Raw genomic sequence first — 21,787 nt, forward strand, 5'->3', positions numbered from 1 at the left:
AAGGCTTGTTTAAGCAGTTTGTTTTTTTAAAAAAAAAATCCATACCCAATTGGGCTCCTCTCTATTAAGGAATGTGGAAAATTCATGATTTATGAAACGATGACACCAGTCTTACATTTCACAGGCTCCCCAAGCTCTGAAACACGGGTACATAGGAAAATACAGAGAAAATTCCTGTTCTTTGCAACGTGCGAAACGTTTCAAAATGCAACTTTGCTCATCTCCCTCCCCCGTACAAACTAATAAAATCAGTTTGGCTCTCTGACTGCTTATTTTTAAAAAGTAGACGGCCTGGTAGGTGCTCTAGGGATAACCCTTCTCCCCCCACTCCACCCCCCTTCCCGCACACCCTTTTAGACTGGCAAGCCCATTTTCATTTTATTTCAAAGATTTTTTTTTTTTTTTTAAAGCGAAGGCAGGGGACGGCGGGGGTTGCTAAATTTATCTTCCTCCCCAGCCACGGGGATGAAGAAAACACATTTACTGCGGGCGGGGGTCTGAGGGCCTGCAAACAACTCGAGCTGAAGCCTCGGCCAGGACTGGCGCGAGAGGCGGTAGGTCTCCGGGGAGGCCCCCGGGGGGCGGCCGCGGCCCACAGGACACGGTGGGGGGCGGCCGGGCCGCCTGCCTCTCCGCGGGGTCCGCCGACCGCGGCCCCGCGCGGGCTTTACGGCCGAGGCGGCGGCAGCGGCGCGTGTGGCGGCGGCGGGCGGGAGCGCGGAGGAGGTGGAAAGAAGGGGGGCGCTGTCACTGAGACTCCGGCCGCCGGAGACCCCGCCGCAGCGAGGCCACTGGGCTCCCCGGTCGCGGGGCGGGAACGGCGCCGACCCGGGGCGCCAGAGGGACCCACCGGGCGGAGGAGGGGGCCTGTCTATCCTTCCGCATTTTCCTGGGTCTCTCTCCCGGGCGGTGACGTGACGTGCTGACGGCGGGCCCGTGCCGGGGAGCTGGGCCGCTTTTTGTCAGCTCCGAGCTCGGCCCCTCCTCCCTCCCTCCGCCCGCCCCACCAGCCGGAGCCCGGCCCAGTGCTCCAGAGAAAGGCCGGCCTGCAGCACCCGCCACCGTCGTCGGCCGCCTGCACGCCCGTCCGGTGAGTCCCGGGTGCCGCCGCGGCCGCGGGGCCTAGTGTGCGCACAGCGGCCTGGTCTTGGCCTGGTCGGCGGCCCGCAAGGCGCCCTCCCGCGCTAGGCCGGGCGGCGTGGCGTGCGGCGCCGAGCAGGCCCCGAGGAGGCCGCAGTTAGGCCCGGGGAGGAGCCCGGCTGCCCCGAGCGGCGGCGGAGGCGCGCTCCGTAAGCGGGCGGGGGTTGGGGGAGGGTCGCCCGGTTGTGCCGGAGGCGGCCGAGGGGCCCCGAGTCGGCTCCGCGGCCGACCCGGGGCACCGCGCTGGGGTGAGGCCTGGCGAGGAGGCGAAGGCTGCAGGCGTGAGGTGAAGGCCGCAGGCCGGCCGGGCCGATTTTCGCTATGTAAATATCGGTGAGGGGGGGAGGGACGGGGGACAAGATGGCGGCGGCTCGGCGCCTGCTGCAGGGGACGATAGAGGGGGTTGCCGGGAGGGGGAGCCGCCATCTTGGAGGCGGTGTCTGGAGAGAAAATTCCGCTACAGCCCGTGAGGGGGGGTGGGAGAGCGGGCGGCGGCAGCAGCGGCGCCGGTGACGGGCCCCGGAGGCCCAGCGCGTTGGCGTGTGCGCGCGGAGGGGCGTGCTCGCTCCCCGTGGCGGCCATTGCCCTTGCCGCCATGATGAGCGCTCGGGCTCCAGGCGCTCGGCGGCAGCGCCACCTTCCTGCCTTGCCTTCCGCAGCCCCGTGACTGGCTGCAGTTTCCGCTGCGTTTCAGCTGAGCTGCCGCAGGCGGCGACCGCCGCCTCCCGGGCGCCGGGATTATTTCGCCCTCAGCGCCCCCGGCCCTGCGCCTTTACCCCGCGCCTGTAGCCACCCGAGGGCAGTCGGGGCAGGTGGCAGTCCGGACACCTGAGCTTACAGGGCATGCGGGACCCCAGGAAATGTTATTTTTGCTTAAGCCAAATCTATGTGGCTGCTAAGGTGTTTTCGATGCGGTTGTTTTCCCAACAATCTTTACCGCCCCGAGTATCTGAATAAAGAAAAATAAAGATTGATGGGAAAGTTTTTGCCATTCTTTCGTTCTATAGGAAAAAAAATTACACAACACGAAAGCGGAGGAATAAAACTTTGAATCATTCGTACTCATTTATGTGGAAACAACTTTCTTGAAAAACGATTTAAGCAATTAGTGATCTGTTAGTGGTATTTTTTTGATTGAGAAATAAGAAGGGCAGACGTTTTTTATTTTCGTATGGTGGACAACTTAGTGTGGTGCATATTGTGCATTTGCCTGTCATGTTGTTTCGATTTTTCATTTGTGAAGTTTTAAGGCGGAGTTTCATCCCCTAACGTACTTTTTTTTATTGCACACTGTACAACTTTCTTGATAAACTGGGAGCCTACTGTTAGCGATGCACCGTGCTAGATGCTAAGAAACATTAAAAAGGTTCTTGTAATGCAGACGGTGGCTGCAAGAAGTCTTATGTTTAGAGGTAGGTGGGGCAAGGTGAAATGCAGTAAAGTGAGAGGTACAACTAATTACTGGGATTTCCGAGGGAAGCAAGATTCCCATTGGAGGATAAGGGAGGGACGGGTTCCTGAAGTATTAATAGGTGGCATTTTGAGAAGGTTACCGAGGGATGGGTAGGACTTGGTTAGGTAGAGGTGGAGGTGGAGAAAGGACGTTTCAAGGGTGAAGCTTCTTCAGTAAACAGTAAGTATTTACAGTTTGGCAAAAGTGGATGGTATTGGTAGGGGAGTGGTGGGAATTTCAGGCTGGAAAAGTTAGATTGCAGAAGAGCTTGCTTGCCAGGTGAAGGATCTTATACTCAGTGGGGGAGGCAGCAGGGGTGCCCTTAACTAGAAGAGTGTTGGCACACCTGAGCTGCACCTTGTTATTTACTTATTTATTTTTTATTTTGAGACAGGTTCTTGCTATATTGCCCCAGGCTGGTCTCGAACTCCTGGGCTCAAGCCGTTCTCCCGCCTCCCACTGCTGTCTGTTCCCTGAGCTGTGCTTTACGGTACTTAGTAGTTCCATTGGACTAGGAAAAGTTTCAGAGTTGAAAAATAATGAGAGTAGTAAGTTGATCAGTGTTTTTTTTTTTTTTTTTTTTATCAGAACGATTACAAGAATGTTCAGAAGTTAAGCAAATTTTGCTACTTTTGGAACGATGCGTCTCTGTTAAGACAGCTACTCCGTTTTTCTGTCGTGATTTCTCATCCGAAATAATCTTTTGCTAAGAGTTGTCAGAATTTCTATGGTACACAAATAGGGAGGGGTTTCTAACGTTTGATTTACCATAGTTGGAAAGTACAGGACTAGTGCTGTGGATTATTTGACGAAAATGAGAAATGAGTATTCCCGTGGTAATTTATTTTTTATTTTTTATTTTTGAGACCGAGTCTTGCTCAGGCTGGAGTGCAGTCGTGTGATCTTGGCTCATTGCAACCTCTGCCTCCCGGGTTCAAGTGATTCTCCTGCCTCAGCCTCCCGAGTAGCTGGGACTACAGGACCCTGCCACGAGACGGGGTTTCATGTTGGCCAGGCTGGTCTCGAACTCCTGACCTCAAGTGATCTGCCTGCCTTGACCTCCCAAAGTGCTGGGATTACAGGCATGAACCACTGTGCCCTGCCTGTTTCCTAGAATTTTATGATGGAAACCTTTAGGTGGCATAGATACCCATTTTCAGTTTTTCCATTTTTCTAGACTGTAACAGGTCATGAGCAGCAGTGCTCCATGAAAGGGCTGGAGGGAATGAGAGTCTCATGTTTATTATAAAGGGCTGTGGTTTAGAAAAGTTCGAGAAACAGTGCATTGCATAAAGCTGACTAGAAGTAAGTTGCGAAGACGGGCTGTGGTTGTAGAGGTGTTAAGGGTAAACGTAAACTTAGAAGAACCAGGTGCTTTTATATTTTGACAGCTGGGAAAGACATAGAAGAACTATTAAGAAGATAGAATTGTTTTGCTGCCCAGTACAGCAACAGTGGATGTTCAAGATTAAGATTAGAGTCAAGTTGTGTGATTAAGACAGGTAAGTGTGTAGTTTAGTTTCGATTAGAAATGGTTAAATATAAAATTATTTCTGCCTGAAAGGGTAGACCTTGAAACTTTGGAAAATTGACTGGTGGAACACCTTCGAATCCAACCAACCTGGATAAATAAGGTGTTAGTTTTTAATTTCTGTGTATTTTTCAGATAGATGCAGATTTCTTTTTTTAAGAAAACATGCTCACGAATGTGTTCCAGTTTTTTTTTCCCACATTGCTTTTTGTAAATGCTTACTCTCATTGCAAATGCTTCCTCTCACTTAACCCATCTAGACTGATACTGTCACTGATAATCTTCTTTGTGTTACTTGTTCTTGTGTACACTGGCAATTCCAGACTTTTTTTCACTCTTGAAACGACTCAACTGGTCCTTGAAATCTCTCACCTTCAGCAAAGATTACCCAATCTTTTACTTCACTGAGAGGGGTAGATGGCCATCTGATAAAGAGCCAAGTCTCCCGCCCTTCCCCTTCGTGCCTTTCCTCTGTCTTCACCTAGGCCTTCCTCCTTTTGCCGCAGGGGGGATTGCGGGAGGGATTGCTCTCTCACAGGCCCCACTGCTGCTCTGCGCCTGCTCTTCGCTGTGGCTGCCTCTTTAGGGACCGAGCTCTGTCTGTGATGCCGTCTCTTGCATCATTATCCTCTCTTTACAGATATTCCTAGGTTTGCTCATCTTACAAAAACCTCACCTGTCTTCACTTTCTTTTCATCCCACTTATTCTTAAATCCAGTATTTCCCAAATTGGGAAACTTGCACAGCATGTTAACAGGTGTATTATATAAAAGTGCTCTGTGTTTCAGAAACTCTGTGCCTTCTCTGTCTTCTATGGTGGGATTCCCCTTAATTTAGCATTTAATGTATTATATTTGAACTGTGTGTTTATGTTTTTCTCTTCTACACTGTGAATATAGAGACAAGTTCTCATTTATCTTTGTCTCCAAGCAGTACCTGGCATATGGACCATTATCTCTAAAAGCAATCATTTCAGTTATTGGGTGCAGAGAATTTTATGTAGTTGAATAGTTTTCAGCTGTTCAAAATCAGGTATCCAGTCAGTATGTTTTTTAACTAAGGGATATACATATTAAGGCATACTTATTAGGGCACCAGGTCAAGGAGTAACCCCCTCCCGCCACCCCTTATCTGATTGGAATATGGCCAGCCTATTCTTATTCCTGCCAAATTATTTTTCCAGACAACATTTTATAAAACCCAGGTATCTTGTAATTGTATTTTACTCAAAGGAAGTATACTCTAAGGAAATTGTGTGGCCTTAAGTACACAGCCATTAGGCATTTAAAAAATATGTTTAAAAAGTGTTATGGAATATTTTAAAATTACTGAAAATCAGAATCACCCAGATTTAAGAGATCTTAATATTTTGCTACATATTTGATTCATATCTTTTTGTTGTTTAAAGAAATAAAATCTCACAGATTCAAAGGGTCCCTCCGCATCCTCTGTCTTCTTTTCACCAGAAGTAACCACCTGTACCAATATGTATGTACCAAAACAATATCAGGTATTGCTTGTGTGTTGAACTTTACATAAACAGTATCATAACCATACCTTATATATTATTTTCACTTAACAGTGTGTTTTTGAGATTTATCCATGCAATGTGTTTATCTAGTCCAGCAGTTTTCAAAGTGTGCTCCAGGGATTCCTGGGGATCCCTAAGATTGTTTCAGGGGGTCCATGAAGTCCAAACTATTTTCATAATACTTTTTATTTGCCCTTTTCACCCACATTTTCGTGTATACTATAGGAATACTGTACAGAGGCTGCATGACATATGGTGTCATAATAGATGGAATGCAGAAACACTTATGGGAATCCAGCCGGCTTCTATTAAGCCAGACATGAAAGAGATTTGCAAAAATATAAAACAGTGCCACTCATTTTATTATTATTTTTTGTTTAGAAAAATAGTTATTTTAAAATAAATATGCAGCCGTAAAAAAGAACGAGATCCTGTCTTTTGCTGAAACATGGATGGAGCTGGAGGCTATTATCCTTAGCAAACTAACAGGAACAGAAAACCAAATACCGAATATTCTCACTTACAAGTGGGAGCTAACTGATGAATACAAAGAAGGAAACAACAGACACTGGGGGTCTGCTAGAGGGTGAAGGGAGGGAGGAGGGAGAGGATCAGAAGAGATAACTATTGGGTGCTGGGCTTAAATACCTGGGTGGTGAAAGAATCTACCACAAACACCCGTGACACGAGTTTACCTGTGGAACAAACCTGCACATGTGCTCCCCAACCGAAAATCAAAGTGACAAAAAATCTCTCAACAAAAGGGATAACAAGAATTTTAAAAAGTATTTTTATGGGTTAATAAGTGCTTTTAAAGGTCTCAGTTTTAATTTCTAGTATGATGAACATCTGTAGATACGACCCACATAAAAACTCTTTGTGGTCCTTAATTTTTGTTTTTTGTTTTGTTTTTTAAATTTTATTGTGCTCCTTAATTTTTAAGAATGCAAAGGAGTCCTGAGACCACGAAGTTTGAAAACTGCTAGTCTGGTTCATTCATTTTATTTGTATTTCAGTGTATAAATATACTGTGGTTTATTTATCTATTCTTGGAGGGACCGATAGGCTGTTTGCAGTTTCTGAATTTCAAACACTACTGCTATGAACATCCTTATACATGGTTTGTCTTTCTTGGGATTATATACATATAGTAGAAGTAGAATTGCTTCATTTAAGAAGTCTGTGCATTGTCAACTTTACTGGGAATTGCCAAAATGGCAAATTGTCTTCTATTTGACACTCCCGCCAGCTGTGTTTGATCCTGTTTCCCCAAATCACTGCCAAAGGATTAGATTTTGCAATTTTTTCCCAATCTGTTGGGTGTAAATGGCATCTCCTTGCTACTTGCATTTTGCATTTCTGAGATTACTAGTGAGGTTGACCTTTTTTTCCTCCATATATTTATTGGCCATCAGAGTATTTTATGAATTGCTTGTGCATATATACCTTTGGTCCATTTTTCTGTTGGATTGTTGCCTCCTCCTTATTGGTATATGGGTTTTATTTATTTATTTTTATTTTTTTGAGATGGAGTCTTGCTCTGTTGTCCAGGCTGGAGTGCAGTGGCACATGGTCTGGGCTCACTGTAGCCTCTGCTTCTCAGGTTCAAGCAATTGTCTTGCCTCAGCCTCCTGAGTAGCTGGGATAACAGACACCTGCCACCATGCCCCGTTAATTTTTGTGTTTTCAGTAGAGACAGGGTTTCACCATGTTGGCCAGGCTTGTCTCGAACTCCTGACCTCAAGTGATCGGCCCTCCTTGGCCTCCAAAAGTGCTGGGATTACAGGTGTGAGCCACTGTGGCCAGCTGGTTTATGGGTTTTATATTCTGGATACTAATTTGTGATTATATATACTGAAAATATCTTTTTCTGGTCTGTGGCTTGGCTTTTAACTCTGTGGAAAATTTTTTATGTAGGACTTCTTAATATGATGGTAGCCAGTTCTCAATTTTTTTCATTTATGGCTTGTGTTTTCTTAGGTCTTCAATAAATTCTTCCCTTACCCCAAGGTTGTAGTGATACTGTGCTTTTTCATATTTAGGTCATTAATTCACCGGAGTTTTTTCTCTATTATGTGACGTAGGAATCATGTCTTTTTCATGTGGATTTATCAAATAGTTCAGCATTTCTCCCCACTGATTTGTAATGCAACTCCTGAGGTATATCATATTCCCACATATGTATCTGTTTTTAGTTTCTCTCTTATGGTTTCATTGATCTGTTTGCCTATCTCAATATCTATATTATCCTGATTTAATAATAATGACTTTATAATTAAAACAATATATATTCTTTTCCTTCAGGATTATTTTAGCTATTTTCCTCCCTTTGCTTATTTTGGGGTTAGTTTCTCAATTTCTGTGAAAACTGTTGGATTTTTATATTTGCCTCAAATTTATAGAATAAATACATAGATTCATGTAGATAAATGCTAATAGAGCTGGGATTTGAATTCTGGGTATGTGCTACTACTTTTCATAAAGCTCTTGCACAACTTTTATTAGATATTTTTGTTAGATACTGTGTAATTTTTGTTGTCATTGTGAATAGGATTTTCTTTTAGTTATAATTTCTATTATTGCTGATGTATAAGGATCACTGTTGACTTATATGTATTGATCAAGTAACCTTGCTGAACTCTCATCATATTACATGGATTCTGAGGTACACTTTTCCTACCTACATCTTTACATATCTGAAATCAAAATAGATCTTTGATGGTGTCCTATAATCACTGTTATCTAGGCAGCAGTCATGATGTAGTTATCATTGCCTGCACATGCACAAACTTGGTCAGGGCTCTTCATTTTGTCATCACTTTAAATGAGTATGTGCATTGTTGTATTGTTATTTCATGCCAAATAATAAAACTGGAGGTGGAAGAAATTGCGAAGTGGGTGTCTTCCTTGAAAGAAAATCCCATAAATAATAATGGATCATTTTAAGAAGTGCTGCATCACCAACACTCTTATTGGCAGAGCACAATATTGTTAGCAACAGTTGAACAGTTTTAAGTGGAAAAGCAATCCATAGTAGGACCTTGAATGTGAAGTTGTAGGAATACCTTAACAGTTTATTTTGCTGCTTTTTTTTTTTTGGAGATGGAGTCTCGCTCTGTCGCCCAAGGTGGGGTGCAGTGGCACGATCTCGGCTCACTGCAACTTCCACCTCCCAGGTTCAAGCAATTCTCCTGCTTCAGCGTCCCAAGTAGTTGGGACTACAGGCGCACGCTGCCATGCCCAGCTAATTTTTTATATTTTACTCGAGAGGGTTTTACCGTGTTGCCCAGGCTGTTCTTGAAATCCTGAACTCAGGCAATCCGCCCGCCTCGGCCTCCCAAAGTGCTAGGATTACAGGCATGAGCCACTGCGCCTGGCCAATTTCTTTTGCTTCTTATGCACAAGATATGATAAAAGTCTGTCTAAATAAGTCTGAATAGTCTTGATAAATCTAGAATGAAAATCCTAGATAATAAGAAAATACTGTATCAGTTTAATTGGCAATGTTTTTTTCTTAGTCGTGTGTAAAATAAGGCTATAGCTTACAATTAGTATCTTCAGAGTCAGAGAAATGTAGTTGTAATAACAGTTCATGGCTGGGTGTGGTGGTTCACTCCTGTAATCCCAGCACTTTGGGAGGCCAAGGCAGGCAGACTTCGTCTCAAAACAAAACAAAAACAAACAGAAACACAGTTCATAATTCTTTTGTATTTTCTAAGTAGTTTTCATGTCTGTGAATAATACGGTTTTATTTCTTCTTTTCCATTCCTTCTTGCCTCCTATTTCTTCTGGTTTTACTGCATTGACTAATTCCTCTATTGAAGTGTTCAGTAGAAGCATTGATAATGAGCATCCTTCTCTAGTTTAATGGAGTGCTTCTAATGTTTTGTCATTAAATATGATATTGTAGTGGGCTTTTTTGAGAGGGGGTGCTGATGGTATTTTTATTTATTTATTTATTTTGAACTGGGGTCTTGTTCTGTCGTCCAGGCTGGAGTGCAGTGGTGTGATCTCCGCTCACTGCAATCTCCACCTACTGGGTTCGAGCCATTTTCCTGCCTCAGCCTCCCAGGTAGCTGGGACTACAGGCATGTGCCACCATGCCCGGCTAATTTCTTTTTTTTTTGTATTTTTGGTGGAGTTGGGGTTTCACCATCCTGGCCAGGCTGGATGATATTTTTTAGTTGCAGTTCTCTTTTACTTATAATTTTAGAGTTTCTACCGTGAGCAGGATTTTAATTTTGCTAATGCTTTTGCTACATCTGTTGGCGTGATGAAGTTCATTACTTTTCTGTTTTATTTTTAGTTTTTTTATTTTACATTTTGAGATGGGGTCTTGCTCTGTTGCCCAGGTGGGAGTGCATGGCTCACTGCAGTCTTGACCTTCTGGGCTCAAGCCATCCTCCCACCTCAGCCTCCCAAGTAGCTGGGACCATAGGCACGTGCCACCATGCTGGGCTGATTTTTAAAATTTTTTTGTAGAGACAGTCTTGCCATGTTGCACAGTCTTGAACTCCTGGTCTCAAGCAATTGTCCTGTCTGGGCCTCCAAAAAAGCTGGGATTATAGGCGTGAGCTACAGCGTGGGTCCTACATTTTCTATTTTAAACTGTTTTTGGATTCCTGGATATTTGCATATCTTTGTTATTGCCATGTACTTTTCCTTTTTTATGTAATCTTGTTTGGATAACAAAGTTATATTAACCTCACAAGATAAATTGGGGAGTATTTCTTTCTTTCTTTCTTTCTTTTTTAAACAGTTGCTATTTAATAGAGACAATCTGTTTCTTTTCTTTTTTTGGAGACAGAATCTCTGTCGCCCAGGCTGGAGTGCAGTGGCATGAGCTCGGCTTACTGCAATCTCCACCTCCCTGGTTCAAGTGATTCTCCTGCCTCAGCCTCCTGAGTAACTGGGATTACAGGTGCCCGCCACCATGCCCGGCTAATTTTTGCAGTTTTTAGTAGAGGCGGGTTTCACCATGTTGGCCAGGCTGGTCTCGAACTCCTGACCTCAGGTGATGGGCCTACCTTGACCTCCCAAAGTGCTGGGATTACAGACGTGAGCCACCTTGTCCGAGCAAGACGATCTGTTTCTTAAAAGTAAGAACTCATCTGTGAAATTATCTGTGCTTGGTGTCTTCTGAGTGTAAATCTGTGGTTTCTGATAATTGTTTCTTTCATGATGATAAGTCTTTTTTTTAGCTGTTCTTGAGGTTTTTTTGGTCATTTATACAAAATGAACAATTTTATAGAAAAATATTAAATTTCAGATGCGTTATTATAAAATACAGATTTCCCCGATGACTTTTGAAAACCTAATTTTGTTAGTTTGTTCCTTTTTTTCTGATCAGTATTGCCAGTAGCTGCCTTTATTATTAGACTTTTAACATAGTTATTTTTATTGATCCTTTCTATTTCTACTCCTGTGGTTAATATTTTCCTTCTGTTTTATTTGCATTCATTCGGACATTTAAAAATTTAGAGGCTTAGCGCATTCATATTTAATCTATTTTTATAATATATACACTAAAAACTATGAAATTTTCTCTAGACTATAATTGGACGCTATTTTAAAAAATTGAAATTTTTTTTTTTTTTTTTGAGAGTGGGGCTCGCGCTGTCACCCAGGGTGGGGTGCAGTGGTGTGCTCTCGGCTCACTGTAATCTCCGCCTCCCGAATTCAAGTGATTCTCTTGCCTCAGCCTCCTGAGTAGCTGGGATTACAGACGTGCACCAGCATACCCGGCTAATTTTTGTATTTTTAGTAGAGACAGGGTTTCACCGTGTTAGCCAGGCTGGTTTCAAACTCCTGACCTCAGGTTATCCACCCGCCTCGGCCTCACAAAGTGCTGGGATTACAGACGTGAGCCACTGAGCCCAGCCAAAATGTACATATTTATGGGGTAGAGTCATTATGTACATGTATACAATGTAATGGTCAAATCAGGGTAATTAGCATATCTGTCACTTCAGCATTTATCATTTCTCTGTGTTGGGAACTTTCAACATCCTTTCTTCTAGATATTTGAAAATACACAATGAATTACTTTTAACTATAATCACCCTACAGTGCTATAGAACACTAGAACTTATTCCCCCTATTTAGCTATAATGTTGTATCTGTTAATCAGCCTCTCCCTATCTCTGGATACTATGATTTTTGATATGAATTGGTTTTTATATTTAGTTCTAAATATATCGTGATCTCCATAATTTTCCTGTTGCCCATTAAAATTATTTAGAACTTTGTATTTACAGGATTTTCTTTTTGTATTACTGTTATCTCTGTGATATTTGTTTCTAATTTTATTGTATTATATTTGGGGAACATTGAGATGCAAAAATCAACTCTGTTTCTCTATACCAGCAGCAAACAATTTGAAAATCAAATTTGAAAACTAATGTAATTTATAGTAAAGTCAAAGAACATCTGATACCTTGAAATAAATCCAACAAAGTGTACCAAGGCCTTCAATAAAAACCTTACTAAAATAAATGAAAGAAGACCTAAATTAATGGAAAGAGATAACCATGTTCATTGGATTGGAAGTGTCAGTATTGTAAAGATGTCAGTTCTCTCTAAATTGATATATACAGAAGTTCAGTGCAATCGCAGTAAATATCTCAATAGGGCTGTTGCTGCTGCTGCTGCTGCTTTTTTTTCATTTGGATAGGCTGGTTCTCAAATTTATATGGAAAGGCACAGGGCCAAGAATGGCAACAGCAATCTTGAGAAAAAGTTGGAAGACTTACACTAACATATATCAACACTGATTATAAAGCTACAGTGATTAAATTAGTGGGCGCAAAGCCAGATTGACCAATGGCACAGGATAGAGTCCAAAAGTTGACCTACACATACAAGGTCAGTTGATTTAAAGATAGGTGTATTGGGATTTTGATTGAATGTAGAGGTTAATTAAGGGAGAATTGATACTTCTAATCTTACATATTCTTTTTTTTTTTTCTTTAAAGACAGTCTCCCTCTGTCGCCCAGGCTGGAATGTAGTGCAGTGGTGCAAATTTGGCTCACTGCAACCTCTGCCTTCTGTGTTCAAGTGATTTTTCTGCCTCAGCCTCCCGAGGCTTTTGTATTTTTAGTGGAGACGGAGTTTCACCATGTTGGCCAACGTGGTCTCAAATTCCTGACCTCAAGTGATCTACCTGCCTCAGCCTCCCAAAGTGCTGGGATTACAGGTGTGAGCCATTGCACCTGGCCCTAATGTAACATATTCAAAAGCAAGATTGCTTTCTGTATTTATTTGTCTTAAAAGAAAAGGAAAAAAAAAAGAAATCCCTAGCTAGGCGTGGTGGCGCATGCCTGTAGTTCTAGCTACTCGGAAGGCTGAGGCAGGAGAATCGCTTGAACCCGGGAGGTGGAGGTTGCAGTGAGCTGATATCGTGCCATTGCACTCCAGCCTGGGCAACAAGAGTGAAACTCTGTCTAAAAAAAAAAAAAAATTCCCACACAGTAGAGTTTTTAATTACTCTTATCAGTGGGATTTTTTCATTCTTAAGTGTTTACGTAAGAAAGCTTTTGTCTTCAAATATATTAATTTTGTACCAGCACAACTTATGAATTCATATTGATAATAGTTTTTCAGTTGAATCTCTTGGATTTCCTAGATATAACATATGCAAATAAGTTTAATTTCCTTCAAATAATATTTATGTCTTGTATTGTATTTCATCATCTTACCTAATTGTACTGGCTGGCATTTCTCACACAATCCTATAATAATAGTATTAATGGCCATTCTTGTCTTAATTTTGACTTTAGAGGGAATACTTCTAATGTTTTACCTTAGGTTTAATAGATGTCTTTTTGTTATCAAGTGATGACTGACATCATTCTCATATCCCAAAACATACATTCTGACATGAACTGGTTTAAGATTGCATATACTTAAGTATTTTTAAACAGCTTTATTGAGATAAAGCTATTATTAAATCTACCCTTTAAAACGTACATTTCAGTGGTTTTTTTAGTAGATGCAGAGTTCTGTGACTATTACCACTAATTAGAACATTTTTGTCACCCCAAAAAGAAACCCTATACCTATTGGTAATCACTCTCCTCTCCCCGCTGCCTTCATCCCCTAGCAACCATTAATCTACCTTCTGTCTGCATGGATTTGCTTGTTCTTGACGTTTCATATAAATGGAATCGTGTAACGTGGTCTTTCGTGTCTGGCTCCTTTCACTTAGCATATTGTTTTCAAGGTCATCCATGTTTTAGCATTTATCCTGTTTATTTAATTTTTTAACTGTTAAATATCTATCCCAATTTGACTCAAAAGTTTGCTTTAAATCAAAAGTAGACGTTCAGTTTCAACTTTTCAGCACGTATTGAGAATATCAGGCGGTTTATTTTTTGACCTATTAATTTGGGCCATTATTTGGCTCCATCCGTGAATTTTAGAGTACCCATACTGTGCCAAGGTCTGTGTCTGTGTGTGTGTGTGCGCGTGCGTGCATACATGTACATAGATGATAGATATGCTTTTTTTTTTATTTACGTGATGGATCACATTTGCAGATACTTGACTTGGGATTCATAATTAACCAAGTTTGTAGTTTGGTTAAGTTATTTTTGTTAGGTTTTTTTTTTTTTTTTTTTTGAGACAGAGTTTCGCTCTGTTGCCCAGGCTGGAGTGCAGTGGCGCGATCTCGGCTCACTGCAACCTCTGCCTCCCGGGTTGAAGCGATTCTCCTGCATCAGCCTCCTGAGTAGCTGGGACTACAGGCACCCGCCACTAAGCCGGGCTAATTTTTGTATTTTTAGTAGAGACGGGGTTTCACCATATTAGTCATGCTGCTCTTGAACTCCTGACCGCAGGTCATCCTCCTGCCTTGGCCTCCCAAAGTGCTGGGATTACAGGTGTGAGCCACCATGCCCAGCCTAGGTTTTGTTTTAAATGGTAAATTAGTTTTGTAAAAGGAGTTGAGAAAGCTTTCTTCCTCAATTCAGATAGTTTTCTTAAAAGGCAGGGTAGGGAGTTCATGCCTGTAATCCTAGCAGTTTAGGAAGCTGAGGTGAGAGGATCACTTGAGCTCAGGAGTTCGAGACCAGCCTGGGCAACATAGAGAGACTTCGTCTCTATTTAAAAAAAAAAGCTTGGGGAAAGACTGGAGCTTTTTGAAAGGGGTAACATTAGACAACTTTTCTCTTTTCTTTTTTTTTTTTTTTTTTTTTGAGACGGAGTCTCGCTCTGTCGCCCAGGCTGGAGTACAGTAGCCGGATCTCAGCTCACGGCAAGCTCCGCCTCCCGGGTTTACGCCATTCTCCTGCCTCAGCCTCCCGAGTAGCTGGGACTACAGGCGCCAGCCACCTCGCCCGGCTAGCTTTTTAAATATTTTTTAGTAGAGACGGGGTTTCACCGTGTTAGCCAGGATGGTCTCGAACTCCTGACCTCGTGATCCGCCCGTCTCGGCCTCCCAAAGTGCTGGGATTACAGGCTTGAGCCACCGCGCCCGGCCCTCTTTTCGTTTTTAAAAGATACGGGGGTCTTACCCTGTTGCCCTGACTGGAGTGGAGTGGGACAATCATAGCTCACTCTACCGTTGAACTCTTGGGCTCGGGTGATCCTCCCACCTCAGCGTCCTGAGTAGCTAGGACTACAGACATGTGCCACCATGGCTAGCTAATTTTTTTGTTTTTGAGACTGAGTCTCACTCTGTTGCCCAGGCTGGAGTGCAGTGATGTGATCTTGGCTCACTGCAACCTCTGCCTCCTGGATTCAAGTGATTCTCGTGCCTCAGCCTCCCAAGTAGCTGGGACTACAGGCGCGAGCAACCACGCCCAGCTAATTTTTGTATTTTTAGTAGAGATGGGGTTTCACCATGTTGGCCAGGCTGGTCTCGAACTCCTGACCTCAAGTGATTCACCCACCTCGGCCTCCCAAAGTGCTGGGATTACAGGCATTAGTCACCATGCCCAGCTGCCTAGCTAATTTTTAAAATTATTTTGTCAAGATGGAGTCTAGCTATTTTGTCCAGGTTGGTCTTGAACTCCTGGCTGCAAGTGATCTCCTGCCTTGGCTTCCCAAAGCACTGGGATTACAGGTGTGAGCCACTGTGCTCAGGCCCCTCCCCCCTTTTAAAAAATATTCATGATGATTGGATTTTCTTTTATTGAGTTAATGCTGGTAATTTACATTTCCCCTCAATGTGCTAGTGTAGAATTCTAGACCATTTTCATACAAGTCTTTTTTTTTTTTTTCTGTATCTATGTTTTTTTTTTTTCTTATCTCAAATTATATATGTTTGTGCTTTCTTCCAGTTTCTTCCCCTCTTTTAGATTATGAGCTTGTATTTTATTGTCTTCCCAACTCCCTGGAAAAAGCCTAGTTTGGAGATTTTTTTGGGGTAAAAATTAGCTGGCTCCCTAGCTTTGCTCCAGAGAATGGTCATGGAAGTAATGGTTGCTGATACTCAACCTGGAGCATGCCTATTGTTGGTCTTGTGAGAAGCAGGTGTATTTCAAACCTGCCCCCTCATTGCCCAGCTTGTTCTTTTCTTTTATTATTTTTTTAATGATTAAAGGATTAAATTCCATGTGCAAAACACATTGCTAATTGCATTGGCAAAAGATCAATGTAAAAATACCCCACAATTCTGGAACTGTCCATTTAAAATATTTGTTCTAGTTGTTGAAAGGCCTAGTGTTATATCTTGCCGGTGTTTAAGGTGTACAGAGAATACTGTAAGTGTTAACACTGAGTTTACAGAACCTCATAGGCCCAAAGTAATGTATTTAGGAAAAGCAATAATAGTAAGTATGCATTCATGTAGGTGAGATACAGTATGGTCAGTATGAGTCAAATTACAGTGTTGGCGAACAGTGACAAGAGAGTTGGCAAGACAATTATGTTAAGAAAGGTCATAGTTTAAGAATATTTAGGACTGGGCGCGGTGGCTCATACCTGTAATCCCAGCACTTTGGGAGGCTGAGGCAGGTGGATCACCTGAGGTCAGGAGTTCGAAACCATCCTGGCCAACATGGTGAAACCCTGTCTCTACTAAAAATACAAAAAATTAGCTAGGCATGGTGGCGCATGCCTGTAATCCCAGCTACTTTTGGGAGGCTGAGGTAGGAGAATTGCTTGAACCTGGGAGGCGGAGGTTGCAGTGAGCTGAGATTGTGCCATTGCACTCTAGCCTGGGCAACAAGAGTGAAACTCCGTCTCAAAAAGACAAAATTTAGAATGTTTTAAAAACTGTAAACCTGCAAGGCATGATTTTTACAACTAGTTACCAGAAAATGAAGGAAAGCACTTAATTAGCTTGAATAAAGTAACATGAAAGCGAGAATGCACTAATTTAAAAAAACCCCAAATCCTAATATGGTATCAGAAAGGTTTTCTTTTCTTTCTTTCATTTTTTTGAGACGGAGTCTCGCTCTGTCGCCAGGCTGGAGTGCAGTGGCACGATCTTGGCTCACTGCAACCTTTGCCTCCTGAGTTCAAGCAATTCCCCTACCTCAGCCTCCTGAGTAGCTGGGACTACAGTTGTGCACCACCATGCCTGGCTAATTTTTTGTATTTTAGTAGAGACAGGGTTTCACCATGTTGGCCAGGATGTTCTCGATCTCCTGACCTTGTGATCCGCCCACCTCAGCCTCCCAAAATGCTGGGATTATAGGCGTGAGCCACCGCGTCCGGCCAGAAAGATTTTCTAATACAAGGAGACATATTGCTCATTGAGAAGGGGTTTGATAAGAAAAGAACTTACTAAGTTAACAACTATGTTAATGACTAGTTCAGAGATAAATTAAATGCCCAATTTTGGGAAAAGTAGCAGGTGCAAGAAAAAGGAAGTGTGTAAGAAAACAGTTTCTGATACTTAAACTTTTCTTCATCATGTGCTGCATTTGACAGAAATTAATCTTTTAAAAATTTTACCTAGGATGGTTTTATTTCATTTATTCCATGTACAGCGTAGTCTAAATCCCCACTTGATACTGTGTCAAAATACTGTCTTCATCCTTCGATTACATTAAGTGTTTCTCACACTGCTCGAACTAAGTCTGCACCTAAAGGTAGAATACTTCAGTAGAGGAAACGTGAATAGAATTTCTTTTCAGAATTTCAGCAAAAACTAGTAAGCTACTTAAAGTTTTTCACTATGAAATAAACGAGTGATCCAAAGAGTTGAGTTGTTTTACTCATTCCATTATGATATATGGTAGAATGTTATGTAATGAACATGGATATTGCTAAATTATTGAATGCATTAAATGGCAATACTTTATTAAGGAGGTTCTACTGCTTTAAATATCTGAAAACTAGTTAGAAAGTGTGTGCATTTCCTCACATCAAGCTAAGTCTTAAAAGCATTTAAAACAGTGTAGTGTTTGTAGCTCATTGGTACAAGTAAGTTCAGAGAGTATTATGTCAACTCTTAATCTGAGCAGGAATAGGGGCTTTGAGAAAATCAGGCTTTAAGAAGGTTTGTCATTTTAGGGCCAGTTTTAATAGATTGTGAAAGTTTGGACTCTTAGATTTTAAACAAACAAAACCTTGAAATTACTGAGTGGCTCAACATGGTTTTATGGAAAAACTTATACAAAAACTTGGCCTTGAATATTTGAGCAAAGCCTACAAAAGTTCCAAATGGGACAGGGCAAGGAAGGATGGGGCTCTGTTTACAATAGTAGATATTTTCTTTTCCCCTTCTTGACATGGAGTAGGCAGGACTGTTTGAAAATAAAATATTCTTTTCTTAGAGAATGGAATTTGAATTACAGTTATTAGATTAATACTGATTTTATACATTTTCTCTTTCCTTTTAGAGTAGTTGATCTGTTAAGTGTTGATAGAGTTGTAACCTTCCACTACTATTGATTTTTTTTATTGTGTCTCATAGGTTCTTTGCTTTTTTATGTTTACATATTTCCATGCTGTTCTGTTTTATTTGGCACATAAAAATTCATAATGACTTCAAATTCAACATAGACTAGAGAACACACACATTTTTCTTCCTTTTTTTTTTTTTTTTTTGAGACGGAGTCTCGCTCTGTCGCCCAGGCTGGAGTGCAGTGGCCGGATCTCAGCTCACTGCAAGCTCCGCCTCCGGGGTTTACGCCATTCTCCCGCCTCAGCCTCCCCAGTAGCTGGGACTACAGGCGCCCGCCACCTCGCCCGGCTAGTTTTTTTGTATTTTTTTTAGTAGAGACGGGGTTTCACCATGTTAGCCAGGATGGTCTCGATCTCCTGACCTCGTGATCCACCCGTCTCGGCCTCCCAAAGTGCTGGGATTACAGGCTTGAGCCACCGCGCCCGGCCCCTTTTTTTTTTTTTGTGAGACAGAATCTCGCTCTGTCGCTCAGGCTGGAGTACAGTGGCGCATCTTGGCTCAATGCAAGCTCCACCTCACGGGTTCACGCCATTCTCCTGCCTCAGCCTCCCGAGTAGCTGGGACTGCAGGTGCCTGCCACCACGCCCGGCTAATTTTTTCTGTTTTTTTTAGTAGAGACAGGGTTTCACCGTGTTAGCCAGGGTGGTCTCGATCTCCTGACCTTGTGATCTGCCCGCCTTGGCCTCCCAAAGTGCTGGGATTACAGGCATGAGCCACCGTGCCCGGCCTATTTTTTCCTTCCTTCTAAAATCACATAAAGAATGTAAAAAGAAATCCAGAGAAACAAGAAAACCTCAGCGGTATGAATCAGAATATGATGAATTCTGGTTGAATAAAGCAATTGGAAATCAATTAATGGCAAAACCCAAGAGAGCTTAGTGAACGTGTGACCTTATTCAGAAAGTAGAAAACACCAGCCAAGAATTGGTATCCTGCAGTACCACCAACATCAAAAGCAGGGAGGCACTTGGAGATTGAACAAGCCATGAGTACAGCCAGATAATTGAAGCCATGGAAAACTAAACCATTTACCTATTAGTATAGGTGCCTGTAATGGTTTTCCTGCTGGAATAATGCCCAAAATTCAGCTCTCTGAATTGCTTGTTTGTCCATAGGAAATTCCAAAGTGAGTGCTGTATAGCAAGAAAGATAGGGGCAGTAGTTTAGGTAGCTTGCAGCTATCCTGAAGGATATTGACCCTCCAGTACCTGGAAGATGGGATACTCTTCCACCATTAAAGGAGAACCTGGCTGGTTACATGATTTCTTTCTCGCCTATGGACTCATTCTAGATAGGACTCCTGTGATCTGAATTTAAGTTTATTGTTGGGCAAACAGGAATTCTCACTTGGGCTGAACAAGTTCACCCCAGCAGTCAGAATATAACTCTAGTCTAGACCCTCATCTGCAAACAGGAATAGACAACCAGGAAGAGCCATGCTTTTCAGGAAAACCAGCAGTTTGAAAGAGAGGCACCAAATTCAACTAACTGAATAATGAAACACCAGAGGAGACAGTGTATATAGGGCACAGAATAAACTGTAAATCCACAGAGAGATTGGGAAGATACTGTGTCCACCCAAAAAGGAAAAGATTGCTATGGAAAATAAACTACTGGAATTAACATATGATCTTTTAAAAATTCAGTAGATGGAGTGAAGATCAAATTAGCTAGCTTAGAAGAAAGAATTCAGGGATTCTCTGAGAGTATAGCAGAAAGACAAAGATAAAAAATATGAGAGAAAAGTTAAAGCAATACAGAAGCTAGATTTAGTAGCCTTTAAAAGGCCTGTAATAAAAATACTACTAAGAACAAATAGAGAAAATGGAGGAAAGTTATAGAAACGAGAAACTTTCCTGAGTTCAAGAAGGGCTCAAGTCTTGATTGAAAGGCCCCACATGGTCTGCATGTGTGAAGAGGAGAACTTATTAGAGTGGTAGCAGTGAGAATAAAGAGGAAGTGATAAATTTAAGAGTTACTGGCTTTGAGATGAATTTAATTTAAAGGCTGATATAGTCAGAGAAGTGAAATATGACTCCAGATTTGAAAATGAGATATCTAGAGAAATGATAGCTAACACTGAACAACATGGGGGGAAAATGAGGAAAGAAATGTAGCTTAAGAGAGAAGATGTTAATTAGGCCTTAAATATAAGTTTTCACCAGTTCTGATTTCCCTCTAAGAAAAATTGTTATAGACACATTCGCCTTTGTTTGCCTTTCCTGCAGCTTAAGCATTCCTTCTACCATGTATAATAAAATTTGGTTCTCTGAGTGTGACTTAGTGAGAAGAATTAGAGTTGAGTCACAGAATTAACAGGCATTGAGGTTTTGGGAGACCAAAAGCAGAAAAGTGATTTTTATATGGATATTAGCTGCAGAAAGCAAAGTGAATAAATAAGAATCCTGTTAACTTGCCCAAGAGGGAGATCACAGAAGTGTCTAAGCATCAAAAGATATAAAACAAATAAATTATATCAGTGATCCCTAATTTAACATCGATAAAATGCCATTGCTATACCCGTTAACTTTTATTGCTTTATTATATAATTTATTTATAATTCCCTTCTTCTAGGATGATATTGCTTTATTTTAAAGAATGGAAGGAAATTTTTGTGAATTTCTTGGGTTCTCCGAGCCCATTATTTCCCTTAAAACTATACGTTTTTCTTTTCTTTTCTTTTTTTTTTTTTACTTTCTGCCCTCACAATGTGTTCCCAAAAACTACGTTTTTCCACTGTGAATTATTTCAGAAGCATTTTCAGGATCGTGATTCTTGTAACTGGGAAGGGAATATCTTACTGAATTTGAGGTGTTAGTAGAGTACCAGAAATACCTTGAGGGCGTTTGATAGTAAGACTAAATGTTAGTACTTGTTCACCCAAATTCTGAGATGCTTGGTTCTCTGAACCATCCTGCTTATTTGTCTTTAGGTTCCACTGATCTCTGGGTTTGGTTTGTACTACAGAGGCATGGATACCGTCAGTTACGTTATCACGTACCTTCTTCTACCCTTCCTTTGTCACATCTGAGAACTCCTGAGTAGGTTCTGTTCTGAGAACACAGTTTCATTCTGATTGTCAAACGGATTAGTATTCTAACTCCAGAGGGGTTACAAAGTTGAGGTATAGTCATCTCTGTTTAGAATGTTGAATTTTTGTAATGACAAAACAGGGAAAAGACCAGGCAAAACAGTAGTTTGTTGAATAATTACCGCTCACTTGAGATGAGTAGGCACCCCCATGTGGGCCAGAATATCTGTTAGGAAATGCACAT

The 21,787-nt window shown here is 41.9% G+C and overlaps 1 protein-coding gene across 1 annotated transcript in view; it reads left to right on the forward strand.

Moving 5' to 3' along the window:
- Window positions 1-609: 609 nt before the first annotated feature.
- The window catches only part of ZFX (zinc finger protein X-linked), a 67,683-nt gene continuing 46,505 nt past the window's right edge, over window positions 610-21,787 (forward strand). Inside the window, 1 exon segment of the mRNA XM_033195579.1 lies at window positions 610-1,090. The gene's annotated coding sequence lies outside the window, so the exon portion shown is untranslated.

The sequence above is a fragment of the Trachypithecus francoisi genome, unplaced genomic scaffold (assembly GCF_009764315.1).
Source record: "Trachypithecus francoisi isolate TF-2019V2 unplaced genomic scaffold, Tfra_2.0 Contig01603, whole genome shotgun sequence".
NCBI classification, from domain to species: domain Eukaryota; kingdom Metazoa; phylum Chordata; class Mammalia; order Primates; family Cercopithecidae; genus Trachypithecus; species Trachypithecus francoisi.